The 14668-nt window shown below is 44.1% G+C and overlaps 1 protein-coding gene and 1 long non-coding RNA gene across 15 annotated transcripts in view; one reads left to right on the top strand and one right to left on the bottom strand.

The window, feature by feature from the left end:
- The window catches only part of CLDN14 (claudin 14), a 58717-nt gene that overhangs the window by 9134 nt on the left and 34915 nt on the right, over positions 1-14668 (top strand). Inside the window, exons 1-2 of one of the 4 annotated variants that reach the window (XM_077879159.1) lie at positions 854-1655; positions 13246-13441. The exons of 2 other annotated variants lie outside the window; for them this stretch is intronic. The gene's annotated coding sequence lies outside the window, so the exon portion shown is untranslated. Of the gene's footprint in view, positions 1-853; positions 1656-13245; positions 13442-14668 lie in introns of those variants that run through there. One more of the 4 variants, XM_077879158.1, reaches the window with a different exon arrangement.
- LOC144301918 (uncharacterized) overlaps positions 1-14668 on the bottom strand; it is a 32851-nt gene that overhangs the window by 16729 nt on the left and 1454 nt on the right. For 3 of the 11 annotated variants that reach the window (XR_013368829.1, XR_013368825.1, XR_013368820.1), the window contains 3 exons: positions 13901-14040; positions 12500-12652; positions 8206-9444 (listed from right to left, as the gene is read on the bottom strand). This is a non-coding gene — a long non-coding RNA (uncharacterized LOC144301918). Of the gene's footprint in view, positions 1-561; positions 1013-1345; positions 2214-3256; positions 3360-8205; positions 9445-12329; positions 12736-13900; positions 14041-14668 lie in introns of those variants that run through there. The other 8 variants (XR_013368821.1, XR_013368826.1, XR_013368824.1 and 5 more) reach the window with 6 other exon arrangements.

Here is a 14668-nt window from a genome sequence, read left to right as displayed (position 1 = left end):
CTGTGAATGAAAAGGAATCTGCAAACCAGCTTCCCACAGTGCTTCTGTTCCTGTTAAAAATAAACCTAACTCTATCTATGAGGGTTTGTGTTTTTTTTTTTTTAAATAAAGAAAATACTCCACATCCCTTCCAAACCTGCCTTTGAGCAATAGTCTGTGATGCAGAGACTTAATCTTTAACTGAGATGGAGGGTGAAGCATAAACCAATCATGGAAATGCCAACCTTTTTAATAGTCCTATTAAAACCCACCTCTCTGCGAGTTGGCCACTCAGGTATCTATTTTGCGGGATCCTTGGGAGAGGGACAGATTTAGTAGGCACGCAAACTTGACGTTAACATAATGTACTAACTGTATGTTAGGACTTTGCTCTGTATAAACCATTTCCTTGATACATTTATTTGTTGGGTAATGATAATTTTTTAGACTAACAAATACAAATAAAAGATGAAAACATAGAAAAATTTCCATAGCGGTTCATTCCTCTGAACCTCACACAGGTTTCCAAGGCAGACTGTGATTAGAAGGGCACATAAATGGGATAAGAATTGGATTTCTCACCTGCAGGGGAGGTGGGGATTACATTAAGAAATAAAGCAAGCTGTGCGTTCTCTCCGTGTTAGAAATTGCTGGTAAATATAAGTACAGTTCAAGGGAAGTTTTGTTTTGTTCTGTTTGGATTTTTTTTTTTGATTGAAGCAAACCCTTTGTATAAAAAGATACATCCTTTCAAACATGATTAATATGTCTTGCTTGTAGCTTTCTGCTCAAATTATTTGTAATTCTAGTGAGGAGGAAGCATTTCTTTCTAGCCAAAACAGCTGTCTGGATGAATACAAATGAGTTTATAAAAGGCTTGAGTTACTAACGGGGTAAACTCACAGGCAGGTGACCTTCTTTGTTTAAGTTCTATGGCTGAACACTGTCGGGTACAGCCTGGCTTGCATTCTTCTTGGGCTCGGTGGATGGAGGGCCACGGCAAGGTTGCAGCTCACTCTGTAACAGATTCTGTCTGTGGTATAGAGGAGGGAGAGGAGGAGGAAGGAAGCCATTTCAGACCCTTCTGCAGCTTCCAGAACCTTCTGCTGCAAACATGCAAATTATTTCATTGAGCAAAACTGATTTGCCAGTAGCCAGCCTGGAGCCCAGCAAATCACCCATCTTTAGGACAAGAACAGATGCCCCTATATGGATGGGACAGCTCAATGGACCCACACTCTATGGGATTGATTCATGGGGAAAGGACCTCAGCCCAGCTCCATAGTGCTGCCCTCCTGTGAGAATCAGACAGGAAGAGACCTACAGCTCAGCAAGGAGAGCAGAAACTGGGAAGTAGCTGAGTTACCTTCTTTCAAAGACAAGAGACATTGGAATGTTCCAGAAAGAAAGAGTTGCCTAGCAACTCTTTTCTGTTCCAGAAAGAAGAGTTGCCTAGCACTTTGGCTTCCCCGGAGCAGAGAGGTTAGAAGCTTGAAATCAGATATGTGGGTTCAAATCCCACCTAGACTGTGGGACCTGGGAAAGCTATTACACCTCCCCAGTCTCACCTGTCCTCCCTGGAAATGGATGATGATAACAGTACCTGTCCCAAAGGACACCTGGCTCAAAGAAGTGATTTAAGTGGGGCATACTCTTACCACACTGCCTGGCACATGGTAAGGGTTGAAGAAACATTAGCTTTAATTGAACATACTTTATTGATAATGTTATAATTATTACTTACTCATCTTTGACAATAATTAAAAGGAGTGTTAGTTTAAAAAATTAACTTCAAGGGTGAGATCAAACAGAAAAGTTAAAAACCAAGGATGACAACATTGTGTCAAACATTGGGGAGTGATAACTAATATTTTAAAAATAAAAATTCTAAAACAACGTTGAACAAGGATTCAGTGTGTTTGAGTCAGTCCGGATGATCCAATTGGACTCTTTTCCATTAATTTTCATCACCCCAGCTCTGCATCATACTAGTGTTTGGAAAAAGGACATCCTAAGTCATGGACTGAAACCGGGTGTCTGAAGTCCCCTTCTCAAACCTGAGCTTAAATATCTGAAGCAGAAAAAACAAGCTTTTCTTTCCCTCTAAGTAACAGAAAATAAACAACAAGAAATAAAAATTAGGCAATTATATGTAGTTGTCCTGTGAATGCCTTAACATTGATGGTTCCTTTTCCTGCCAAACTCGGTGAACTGTTGTTTTTCCTATTTTCTCCCTAGAGAGTTAAGAAATTATTGCATGATAAGTCATTTATCTTTAGTGCAGGTACAACAAGGCTATAACCACATATTACCCAAAATGGGGAATTCACATCACATTATTTTCCATTGGTGAGTAATGGACGGGAAATGGGAAATGTCACTACAAGGCTGGCTGGCCATCTGGCCAAAGCCGCTCTATGAATACAGCAGCTGATCTACGTGGAAATATTAAAGCAACAAAGTCTGAATCTGTTTTGCTTCTCCAGGGAACCTCAGTTCATGCATGGAAGGAAGGCAATAAAGTCCAATTATTCTAGACGGGGCTACACAAGGCATATGAAAATTATCTCATGTAGGGTAACTCTAAAGCTAAGTATTTTTTAAAATAGCCATCAGTCACTCCGGGTAACAAAATCAAACAAACTGATCAATCTCTGAGGAACTACCCATTAATCAAAAGATGGTGGTGAGATGTTGGCAATTTTTCATTATTCCACGTGTAATATTTTAAATCTGACATGCTGACAGGGTGGTCCAAAAATATGAAATTATCACATCCAAAAGGAAGGACAGTTAATGGTGTTGGTCCATTTGTGCCATGGATCCCCACTTTTCCCCTTTAAAGTGTTGCTTTCTTCTTATTTGGAATGCACAGTTCTTATTGTTGACAGTGACAATAGCGGGAGGCTCTTATTGGGTGCATGACCAAAACTCTGGGGAAACCAGCGCTTCTCCAGTGGTCCTCAGAGCTGAGGTTTCACCCATTAAAATCCCATCTCAGGAGTAGGCATATTGGCCCCGCCATACAGAGAAGGGGCCTGTCTCTGCTGAGATTCTCACACACAACAGATGGCAGACCTTAGTAGCAAAATGGATGGTGCCACTCAGCAGGTGATGGAAGGTTAGTTATCATTAAACTGGAGGGAAATTTGTCTCAGGTATTATTGCCCGAGCCAACCTCATGAGTGTGAAGAGCTGGTAGTTGCCTGGCAGGATGTTAGTTTATTTGAATGAATACATTAAAAAAAAAAGTCGATCTGTTTTTTATTTTCTCTACCTCAGCGAAAACACAAACATCCCAACAGGTCCTACTGGACTGACTCTCAGTTCTCTGAGTCTTTGGTTGAGTCAGTTCATTCCTCTGGGTTCAGCTTAACCATCTGTAAAATGAAAATGCCAAACACTAGGTCAGGGATTGACAAACCATGATCTATGGGCCATACCTGGCCCTCTGCCTGTTTTTATAAATAAAGCTTTATGGGGACACAACCATGCCATTCACTTCCTCTTTGTCATGGCTACTTTCACACTATAACAGCAGAGTTGAACAGTTGTGACAGAGACTAGATGGCCAGCAAAACCTAAAATATTTACTGTCTGGCCCATTACAGTAAATGTTTACTGACCCATGGACTAGGTGATCCTTCTGTAAGTTCCTTCCAACTCTGAAATCTATTATTCTGGGAAGAGGGAAAGAATATAAGGCTTTTGGGTGCCTGAGGAGAAGGACGCACTGATGGAGAAAAGGTCAGAAGGGAGAGGCTGAATTGGCCAAAATACAGGTAACTTTTCCCCTCGTGATATGCTTCCCTCTGGCCCAGAGGCCATGCTTTGGGAGCCCACAGTGGAAGTGTAGTGTGCCAGGCGAGGGGCTCCAGCTCATGTTTTAAAGATGCAATAACCCTTTAGCAGCAGACAATCCTCCATAAGGCAAGTGATGGTACCTATGGCTTCTCAGCACCATTTTGAAAGTCTGACCTTCCACATGCAGGACAGCAGTGTAGCTGGTGGGTCAGATCTTATCCACAGTGCTTCACCTCATGCAAGAGGGCATCTTGCTCCAAACATCTCACGTGTGGCCACCCTTCATTCCCCTGGTCAGAAAGTCACCATGTGAAGCCTCTGCCCAGTTTCCAAAGCTCCCCTTAGCCAGGGCTCCCTTATCCCTCCAGCCCCATGCAGTTTCCTCTGTGGTCACCGGCATTCCCTATCTTGGCCTGCGGGCTTCTCACCATCCTCTTGCTCCCTCCCTAATCTCGATGGTGCTCCCCAGCACAGAACCTTCTCGTTCTCCCTACTGTTAGCCTCAAAGACTTCATCTCTCAAGACACAGCACACGGTTCACCTCCTTCCACACATTCCAGCAGACTGACATCTTCTCATTCTGTGCTCTTCAGTTCTGGCTCCATGCATAACTACACTTTCTTGAACATAGGGTCTCTGTCTTATATTTCTCTTGAGGTCACAGGATTGGGCCTTGACTAGGAAGTCAATGTGTAATTGATTGTTGAGTGGTCTGGCCAACCCTGCCTTTATTCTCCATGGGACGTAATTGGCTGGCATATTTCACAGAGCATCTGCGTGCAGGTGGAGGGTCTCCTCAGCTGTGTAAAGGTCCACAGAGCAGCTTCCATGGGCATCAGAAGAGAGGCTCTCAAAGAGCCCAGAATTCCGAAGGTGAGAGTCACAGTGGCCCAGTAGTGGAGGGAGGGCCAAGCAGAAAGCACTTTGCATCTGTGCATTGCATCCCAGCCTGCACCCAGAATGACCTGAGAAAAGATGTGCATCTCTGGACCCTCACTCACCCTGGTCCCAGTGCCAGTACCACTGTATACCATGGCCTGGTGCTGAGGGCAAAGGGCAGGACATATCTACATGGGCCCTGTTTCTCCTAACAAGTGCCTGCTGGTCCTACTGGAAAGTGGCTGTGTCTGAATGTAACATTTGAACACCAAATGGCTGCATTTGCCTTAGTGGGCCCACGTCCAACAGTGTCTGGATATATAATCCTGGCTATCGCATGGCACCCATACTGACCATTCTCCTGGGTCATGAGAAGGTCCACCAGGGTTATGTGAAGCCTCGTCTGCAGGGAGGGGAGCCTAATTTTTCAGTGTAACTGACTCCCTGTTTCCCTCATGCAGGTTAAAATTCAGGGCAGATTGACGTGGCCAGCCACCCACCCTGCTGCAGGAGATGAATCTACAAGAGAGTTCCTTGTGCTTGTAGAGGGCAGTCAGGCCTGGCACTGAGGTCACGTGTCTCCTCATTCTGTAACGTTACTGCTCCATTGTCAGTCATATAGGATGGGGCCTAATCCACTTTCCACCTAAGTGGGAAAATTCCCAAATCCAGAGTTTAAGGCCTGAGTGCAATTACTTGTTTGCAAAAGTTTAGGTGAATAGAGATCATCTCAACAATTTAGCCTGTCCCATTTGTCACACACGCACCCCATTTATTTGTATCCAAATGAAATTTCAAGAGAAGGATCAGTGTTTTCTAGAACCTGGGACAGCCATGACATGATGGGCAGGAAACCAACCCCTTTGAAGCGGTCTGTTTGTTCTGTACAATTAGAGAGACAAATACACACAAAGGGTGACAGAGCCTGTAGCCCTCTGTCTCTGAGACTTCTGGGTATATTCAAGCTCATATTCCCTGCTCCCTGTAGCCAGGAGGGTAGAAGCATGGGCTAAGAACAGTGTCCATTCAGGACAGTGAGTGTTTCTGGACAGAATGGGAATGGTCCAGCTGAATGCCCTGGCTGGTCTCAGGCTATGTATCTGTAATGATATGGATGTCCGCCTCCCTCTGTGCCTACCATCTCAACCTCTCCCCTTCCCTTACCAAATTCCTTCTGCTCCCAGAAAAGACCATGCATCAACACTAGGTTTCCATGGCTGGTCTACGGCTATGCCACCCTGAACGCACCCGATCTAGTCTAATCTCAGAGGCTAAGTGGGGTTGGGCCTGGTTAGTACTTGGATGGGAGGTTTCTGTGGCTGGCCAGTGTCAGGGCAGTGGGGGCACAGTGCATGACCTTGTCACTAAGACAGACACACTGCTTGTGGAGGACCCAGCAGATGATTGACACAGGATGGGAAGAAGTTGTCTCTGGTAAAAGCTTCACTCCTCTTGAACTTACCTTGAGCACAAAGGCCAAAGTTTGGGAAAGAGAGAAATGTCAATACTTCCCTTCCAATTTGAAATTGTGGTTTGTAATTTATGCGTTGAACTCCGGGGACAGAAGCATCTTCTTGCACTGTTCTCGGGTTACCCTCCCCCGCGCATCTGCATCCTGTTCTCTGAAAAGACGCCATATATCACATTGTCCTCCAGATGCTGTTGCATGGAGTTTGTGAGAATGGAGGCAGCCTGAATGGGCAGGGCTGTCCTTCTGTCTCCAGAGGGGCTAGGGTAGGAGCCAGGAGAGCTCTGGGCTCTGGTCGTCAGGCCTTTGCAGGGCTTGGGGCAGGAATGTTTGCAAAACCCTCGCCCATCCTGGGGAGCTCTCAGTGCCTCCCCAAATTAACAAGTGAAGACAAGGAAGGATATGTGTGCCAAGTCAGGATGCACAATTTGGGTTTGAGTCTCTCCCCTGTGGTTCTGATGTTTTATTTCAAGACAGGCTCCAAGCCCACCAGGGTGATTATATATATTCTCACATAAAGTGGGGTCTGGAATTGGGGAAAGAAAGGCCAGATTGGCTGAGTGTGGGGTGTGGCTGCCTTGATTATATTGGACATGAAAAGAAGATGGATTTTATAATAAGCATAGGTGCCAGTGAGCCTGCCACTTTCTCAGTTTGGGCATCAGTTTAATCCATAATGAGGGGTGCAAAGATTCTGCTGGGAGGACCAGGTCTTTATTTTTAAAGTTATGACATGAATAAATTTCCTATAATGATTTGATATACGAGTTTTTTTTTAGATGAGATTTTGCTGTTGATATAAAATTCCAATGCCTACGGGCATAATACTGGCCACTGGCCTTCATGCATAAGACACTAAATATTCTCCATGATTTTTAGTTGGGAAATCATGACAATGCTGCCATTTCCATTGAGAAGCAAGGAGTGGGGATGGGGAAGAGAAATACATTCCTGAATCCTTACCCTGTTGCTCCCCATCTCTGGCATCACCCAGCCCAGCAGTATCTCTGCAGCAGAGGCACTTTGCTCTCCTGCCTGCATTCCAACCCCCACCCCCAGCAGTGACCACCAGCTTTGGGGCTCTCTCCATTGGTTGCAAGACATCTGCCCACACAGATGCACCTCTGATGCGTGGAATATTATTTCCCTGGCCAAAAAAATTCCAAGCCATCTACAGGACTCAATTTCAGGATTTTCTTGGAATGTTGTGAAAATCTGTGTCTTTGCCATGGGAACATTCAGAAGTAGAGGTTTGTGTGGCTCCAGTTACAAGATGGTATGTCTGAGGCTGTTTTTCCGTATTAGATAGATATTCGGCAGGTCCCTAAACTCTCCTCTCCTGAGCATCAGGAAGCCCCGGGAGAGGACGAAACCACCTTTAGAAAATGTTTCCATCCACTCCCTACCTTTTTTCTCCTTCCTCCTCTCTATGCCCCTGCTCCGGAACCAGCAAGGGCCATGTGATTCCACGCTTCTCCCAAGCAAGCCAATGGTAGCTCAGCTGCTGCCAACGGCCTGTTGGAATGCCTGCTGGTTTAAGAGACTTATCTTTACAGACCAGCTCTACTTCAGACATTTCATGGTCATAGCCAAGTTTTTAAATCTTTGACTTTCAGCGATTTAAAAAAAAAAAAAAAGGATTTTTTTCCCTTCCTTTCTGAAATGACAGCTTTTCGAGCAAGTCTGGCCATCCCCCGTCACTGTCACTCCGGGCTGCTTGCTCTGTGTGACTCAGGAATTTAAGTGAGCAGCTGCCCAGGCTTCAGTGCCCAGCCTTCCATCATGGCCCATGAGAGCCACTCTGCAGAACAGCGAGGCTGCTCCATGGGGAGAGGTAAAAGGAGGGCACGCTAGCTACTAGCTCCCTTCTGCCAGGCGTCTAATGAAAGTGGATGACTTCTTTTCTATTCTCATGCACAAATTGCTGGAGGGTGGGGTTTCACAGGCCTCAGAAAGAGATGTTCTATGTAGGGTCTTTGTGGCTTCTGGTAGATTGATAGAAGTATGGAGTCTGCATCTGTGGTGGGTGGAATTGTGCCCCCCCCACCCAAGGATGCTCAAATCTTAACCCCTGATAGCTGTGAATGTGGCTTTATTTGAAAGTAGGGTTTTTTTTGCAGATGTAACGGAGTTGAGATGAGGTAATAACTGAGTATTAGGATTAGGATTAATCCATTGACTGGCATCCTTTTAAGGAGAGGGAAATTTGAACACACAGACACACAGAGGGAAGATGGCCATATAAAGACAGACTCGGAGTGGAGTGTTGTGTCTACAAACCAAGGAGTGCCAGGGATTACAGATGAGCATGACAAGCCCCAGAAGAGGCAAGAATGGGCCCTCTCTGAGAGGCTTTAGAAGGAGTATGGCCCTACCAACACCTTGATTTCAGACCTGCAGCCTCCAGCACTGTGAGAGTACACTTCCATTGTTTAAGCCACTTAGTTTGTGGTGATTGTTACAGCAGCTCCAGGATTCTGAAACATTATCTCTGATGTCTGTGGCTCTTGCGTTGAATCACATGTCCTCCTGTGACTCTGTACTCCGTGAATTCTCTCTTGGGAAAGCTCCGAACTGAGTGGTAGGAAGCAATGGAGAAGCCACTCTGGCCAATGGCATCAACATCAGCCGGTTTCCTTCTCTGGTAGCAGGAAAGGGTGTCTGGATAAAAGGTTTCTGTTGTAGTAAAGAAGGACAGGAGGAGATGAGAACAGATGTAACAGATTTCCACATCTTACTTTCTGAAGAGTTGCACAGTTTGAATCCAGTGCCCATCTGCAAGTAAAATTCCTTCTTGTTCAGGGAGGTCAGATTTTATTCTATTAAAGCCTTCAAGTAATTGGATGAGGCCCATCCATATTATGTAGCATAAATCTGCTTTACTCAAAGTTCAAAGACTAACGTTTGATCAAATATCCAGTCACTGTGGCCAATCATGTCAACACGTAAGATTATCCATCACAGTGACTATCTGGTTTACCAATGCATATGCCATGGATGTTTAGGGGTAGAACAATTCTATGCAGGTCTGTCCTACACCGTCGGGTGTTTAAAGTCCGGAGTCTCTGCCCACATTACACCCATGGTATCACCATTATTATAATAACAAAAGTTGTGTCCACATGCTTCTGGATATCTCATTGGGGGGGTCTGGTTCTACCCAAGCTGGAGAACCACTGATCCAGATTTACTGCCTCTGCAGTAAAGTTCCCCCATGCTAGCAACATCAAGATTATTGGTGGGCTTCTCAGGTCCTGATATTCAGACTTTACTTGATATAGTCATTGTCTAATCCAGGAGTTGGCAAACTTGTTCTGTAAAGGACCAGACAGTAAATATTTTAGGCTTTGGGACGACATAGTCTCTGTCACAACTACCAATTCTGCAGTGGCAGGACAAAACCAGCAAGGACAATACAAAAGTGAATGAATGTGACTGTGTCCCAATAAAATTTTATTTGTGGACACTAAAATTTGAATTCCATATATTTCTTCATGTGTCATGAAATATTATTCTATTGAAGCTTTCCAACCACTTAAAATATATAAACCATTTCTATATTGTAGGCATTTCGAATTGAACTCTCTTACTTTTCATCCCCCACAAGTTTATCGTGTGCTCAGCTAATAATTGAACAAAGGCTTCCATGAATGTTTATCAAATTGAACCGAGTGAGATTTAAGCAAATACAGTGCTTTTCAAACCTTTTCTCTCAGCAGAAACTCTTTGGAATTCAAATCTTATAGAAATCCCGTTCGAAAGAAACATAGTATTCTATTAGTAAAATTTTATTTTATGAGTTCAAATGGATAGATAACATTTGTAGGGTTTGATGAATATGATACTCAAGGGAAAGTTCCATATGGCTGTTAAGATGCTCTTTGATTAAACTGCCCAATGCTTGGAAGAAGAGAGAGGAGTTTCTGTTCCAAAGCAGAGCACTAACAATACCTAATAGTAGTTGATATTCTTATTTATAAATATAAGAGCCACATATGATGCATCAGAAACTTAAATACGTGACAGATATAATATTGTGATTGTCATATCACAGGTGTTTTTATACAACTGGCTCTGCTGCTGTGACTAGAGCAGGTCACAGCTATGCTCCCACAATTTTATCTGAGTGGAGAAGAGTTAAGTCTGCATTTCTAAAAGATTAGTGCAGGAGATACAAACTTCCTAACCACTGGCATATTTGTAATAAATGTGAACTCCCTCAGAGAAATGCTGGGAGAAGCCTAATTCCAGAGGGCACAAAGAGAAGGCAAGAAGGAAGCCCAATTTAACACACAGATGGTCCCCAATGTATAATCAGTATATTTTCAAGTATCTGAATGCTGATGATGTTTTTATTCAATTATTAGAATTCTTTTAATTTTTAAAATTGCAGTAAAATATATGTAACATAAAATTTACCATGTTAACCATTTTTTTAAGTGCAGAATTCAGTGACACTGAGTACATTCATACTGTTGTGCAACCATCACCACCATCTTTATCTGGACTCTTTCACTGTACCAAACAGAAACCCTTTCCCCATTAAACACTAACTCCCTACTCCTCCCTCTCCAGCTCCTGGCAGCCACTATTTCATGTTCTATCTCTATGAATTTGACCCCTCTGAATGCCTCATATATGTGGAATCATGCAGTTCGTCCTCGAGGCCCAGTTCTCGTAATGTTTCGAGGTTTTCCCATGTATTAGAACTTCATTCCTTTTAAAGACTCAATAGTGTTCTATTGTATGTGTTTATACAGATTTTGTTTATCCGTTCATTCATCCTTGGATATCTGAGTTGCTCCAACCTTTTGGCTATTATGGATAACGCTACTGTGAACATGGGAATACGAATGTCTGTCTGAATACCTGCTTTCAATTTGGGGGGTATACATTTAGGAGTGGAATCGTTGGGTCATATGATCGTAATTCTATGTTTAATTTTTTGAGGAATCTCCATGGCATTTTCCAAAGAGGCTGCACCACTTTGCATTCCCTCCCAGTAATGCCCAAGGGTTCCACTTTCTCTACATCCTCAGCAACAGTTACTGGGTTTTTTCCTTTAGATATATTATATACATAATTATATACATGATAGCTATCCTACTAGGAGGGGAGTGGGAAAATGTTTTAATGAGATTGGCATTGAGCTTTTGGGGCTGCCGGGGCACAGTCACGTCATTTTAGAGTTCCACAGAGCAGTCTGAAAGCAGGGGGCTGGGTTTTTTTTACCATCCCCCCTCAGAGTTTGTGATTTAACAGTAAGCCTTCCTTGACTTCACTCCAAGAAGTGAGCAGGGTGATTGATTTCAAGCTGGAGGTGAGACTGGGAAAAGAAACAGATACCTCCAGGTCTGGTGTTCAGAGCCCAAGTCGAAACTAGCCACCCCCCGGGTGGGTGTTTAGGACTAGAAATCATCCTTCTCTTTCTCTGTCTCTGTCTCTCAAGCAACCACAATAAGTAAGACTTCATTTCCCTGCCCTCCCTTCAGGGGCCCAGCCTCAATACACTGCAAGGAATTATCCTAGTTTAAAACATTTTAAGTCAATAGCAGTTTGGGCGCTGGGTTTTAATGCAGGTAGACCCCTCTACAAACCAGTCAAGATCATCATCACTTCCAGGGAAATTTGTGGGGGATTCTGGGAACACCTGCAGTCAGCCAACTCCCACCCTTTCCTGCCTCTTCCCCAGTGTCCACTGATGTGAGCCCTGCCCAGCCTGCTTGACCCCACTGCTGCCTGGCCTAGGCTCTGCAAAGCTGCAGTCCTGTGCAGGGCAGCCACTGTCCCAACCCCACACTCACTCCCACCCTTTGGTGAGATGGCTCTTTTTGGCCTCCCAAGTGCCACTCCTGCCTCTGTTAGGAACTTGTATCAAACACCCCAGGGACACACCATGGATCTACTTGTCTGGTATCCTCCCACCTCACACTTGCAGCCCTGCTCACACACTGACAAGCCAGGGGAATGTGTCTCTCTGTCTCCTCCCAGCCAAAGGGTTCATGACCCCTTCTCCATTCTGGAGTATGTTCTAGTGCCCAGGAGCCATGGTGCTGAGGACCCAAAGGTCCCCTAGATGTGACCAAGGGGCTTGAGGTTTCAGACAGGACTCCTGCTGACTGATATGTCCATCAGGCTGCACTGGGCTGTAAGTAACTGATAATCCCACCTCAACAACAAGAAAAATGTGTTCTCTCACTGGAGCAGAAGTCCTGAGGCAGAGCAGCTCTGGGTCAGCTGATTCAGTGGCTCAATAATGTTTCCAAGGACTCAGGTTTCTCCATCTTTCTACCAGCATTTTCAGTGTCTGGCTTGGTCTCTGGGGTAGCTCCCTAAGGCACAAGGTGGCTGCCACCTGCCAATACTCACATCCAGGCGCTGCAATATCCAGTAGAAGGAAGAAGTGCTTTATCTTTTTTGCTCCTCTCTTCAAGAGCAGAGAAGCTTCACCAGCAACCTCCTAGGCATCTCTTTAAATCTCACTGGCCCTGATTGTATCAAATGATCAAGCTCAAGGAATCCCTGCAGAGGAATGGAACCGCCATTATTTTGTCTTTTTCAGGTATCTCTGGAGACATGCACCCATTCCTGAGCAAAGCAGGACTCTGAAGACAAGGAGAAGGGGTGGGGGGGGGCAGTTGCAGAGTTTACAAGACCACCACATTAACCTTTGGGGTCACCCCTTGGTGTTTATCATGTACTTGCTGTTATACTTTCACTCTTTTCCTTCTTTACATGAGAAGTATATATTTTTTGTTCTAAATAATTTACTCAATTCAGAAGTATGTGGAGGAGAAATAAGAAAATTGTCTTTCACTGCCCTCCCCCAATCCCGTTTCCCTCCCCAGAAGGAACTTCTGTCTATTTTGGTGTGTCCTCTTCCTAACTCCTTTATGCATTTGCATATAAACATATGTTCATACACACATAGGTGCTTTCCTTTCATTTTTAAAATAGATGGTATCTTGTTCTGCTACTGGCCTTTCCCCACTTAGCCCTCAGTACTTCTAGATGCATTTCATTAATTGTAATGACTGAATTATTATCCCAAAGGGTAGGTATTCCATTGCCTTGTATTTTAAGTAGCTTTTCAATCTTGTGCTTTATCTCCCTAGCTGGAGCATGAACATCCTGAGGGCATATTTTTCTTTCTACGTCCAAGCACTTACTATATTTTCTACAAAGTGAAAGTCAATTAACAGCTATTGATGGAATAATTCTCTATTGATGGAATAATTCTCTCTCTTGCCACATGAGTTGTCTTAGCACTTCTGATGGTCCGACAAGGAGCCCTTCTCTGAACCAGTAAAGGTACAAGCATCATAGTTTGTCAGTTTGTCATTCTTTTGTCTACCAACAAGAGTGACAAATCAATCTACTACCAAGGGAGAGTTGATAATTGTCCACTGTTCCTTTGGCAGCACTTTCTGGGGGTATAAGATGGCACAACATCTCAGTCTCCCTGAACAGGTCGTCAATTCAGAGCACTTGGGCTACTTGCAAAGTTATACATTATCTCATTGTTCAGCTCACATTGGAGCATCAGGGCAGAGTTATTAACAGCCCACACTTCCTGGAGAACCATTTCAAGGGCTACTAATGGTGTTCACAGACTGTTGAGCTGGAAAAGTTATCCATTTGCCTAGATATACACTCTTAATAACCCTTTCCAGGTTTCTTAAGACAGTCACAACTACATAAAATAGATTACAACTGAACCTGTCCTAGACCCTTTGGTGGGGAAAAATTACTTCAATATGAGGTTATCACCTGCAAACAGACCAATCAAATGAACCTCTCAGGGCAGTCATTCTTTAAGCAGATGTTGGCATTCAGACCTGCTGATAGCATCAATGGATATCATCTTAGGACTTGGTGGGGCTCCTTGTACTTCTGAATCCACGAGCTTCCTGTAGTAGCCGAAAAAATTACCATTGTGAAAAAGTAAAGAGTGAAACACATGCCTCCCAGATGTGCTCTTTGCATTGGGAAGACTCTCAAAGTTTGGGCCTTAACAGGAAACTTGGAACGATGAAAGGAAATCAAGCAATAGGAATGAAACTGAAATTAGTTTATGTCCCTCAGCTGATAATACACTAGGGAAAACTTTTTGATCAGTCATTTTAATTAATATTGATTATGAAAACCCTGGTCCCTACTACTCAAAAGCCTACAAGTGGTTGGGGGAAATCGGGCATTTCATGTATGAAACACTGGACAACACCACCACCAGATAACATGGGATCAAGACTAAGTAAAGGCCTATTATGGGTTCAGAGGGAGAATCTATTGAGATGGCAAGGCTATGCTTCCACATAGGGCTGGTAATCGGCCTTGCTACACTCTGAAAGGATTGTACTTGACCCTCCTGCTCACTTATAAAAAACACAAGCAGTTGTCTCTCTCTGGGAATCCAGCCTACATTTCTTTGCTGACTTGCATGCCTCTGTGTGTGTCTTCATCTGTCGGGGTTGGAGAATCCCCAACCTGCCTCCCTGTGTTTCTACCACCTCCCTGACCTTGAAACAGTCATGATCA

This window comes from Canis aureus, chromosome 30, assembly GCF_053574225.1.
Source record: "Canis aureus isolate CA01 chromosome 30, VMU_Caureus_v.1.0, whole genome shotgun sequence".
In the NCBI taxonomy this organism is placed as follows: Eukaryota; Metazoa; Chordata; class Mammalia; order Carnivora; family Canidae; genus Canis; species Canis aureus.
The sequence above is the reverse complement of the archived record's forward strand: the minus strand, read 5'-3'. Positions and strand labels throughout refer to the sequence as shown.